This window comes from Amphimedon queenslandica, unplaced genomic scaffold (assembly GCF_000090795.2).
Source record: "Amphimedon queenslandica unplaced genomic scaffold, v1.1 AMPQUscaffold_13503, whole genome shotgun sequence".
Classification (NCBI taxonomy): domain Eukaryota; kingdom Metazoa; phylum Porifera; class Demospongiae; order Haplosclerida; family Niphatidae; genus Amphimedon; species Amphimedon queenslandica.
The window spans coordinates 9,293-10,095 of NW_003546261.1; the positions used below are offsets into that span (position 1 = coordinate 9,293).

General features: G+C 38.9%; 1 long non-coding RNA gene across 1 annotated transcript in view; it reads right to left on the minus strand.

Annotated features, from left to right (window-relative positions):
- The window catches only part of LOC109593839 (uncharacterized), a 590-nt gene extending 437 nt beyond the window's left edge, over window positions 1–153 (minus strand). The window contains exon 1 of the long non-coding RNA XR_002191181.1: window positions 119–153. This is a non-coding gene — a long non-coding RNA (uncharacterized LOC109593839). The remainder of the gene's footprint in view (window positions 1–118) is intronic.
- Between the last annotated feature and the right edge of the window lie 650 nt (window positions 154–803).

An 803-nucleotide genomic window follows, 5' to 3' on the forward strand; every position in this document is an offset into this window, starting at 1 on the left:
AATTAATATCAAAAAAACCAGTTTTTGGCTATTATCTCAGTCATTTCTCATTACATTGACATGAGAATAGTTTCAGTCTATGTAAAAAACAATACACTATTATGATTCCAAGACTTACTAGCTAACTCTGTTCGAGAGTCTAGAAAAGGTGGCAAGGGGTTCGCAACGGGAGGAAAATCTCTACGAGATTACAAAAATTACCAAGACTACCAATGGATTACTGGATTATTGGTAGAATTCCAAGATTATCAATAGATTACCAAGATTATCAGTGGATTACCAAGATTATCAGTGGATTACCCCGGATTACCAAGATTATAGGTGGATTCTTTGGATTACCAGGTATTACAAGCTGGATTACTGTTTTTAAGCCACACCTTATTAATTATTAGTAGGTGTAACCTTGATTTTAACAGCTAAAACTCCACCCTAAAGGAGTGGTTATAGGGCTCCCAATTAAGCTATAGTCTCGCGTTGCCAGACTCCTCCCCTTTTTGACATGGGGGTGGCGGGGAGAGAGTCTGGTAGACTACCCTACATCAACTTGTTCAAAGGGCGACCATCGGCTTGGTCAGTGTGAGTGACGTCAGGCAATAAAGACTAATTAAAGAAGTATAATTAGAAAATATGGGCGTGGCTACACAAGATGAGTGAAGGGAAAAGGAGAAGAGAAGGTACCAGTCAATGAAAGTTAATGAGAAGATGGCCCGGTAATAGCCTATATTTGATGCTAAATTTAAAATACCAAGATTACAAAAAGAGGGTGACAAAGTGTGAGTTGCATAATAGGGGGTGACACACTG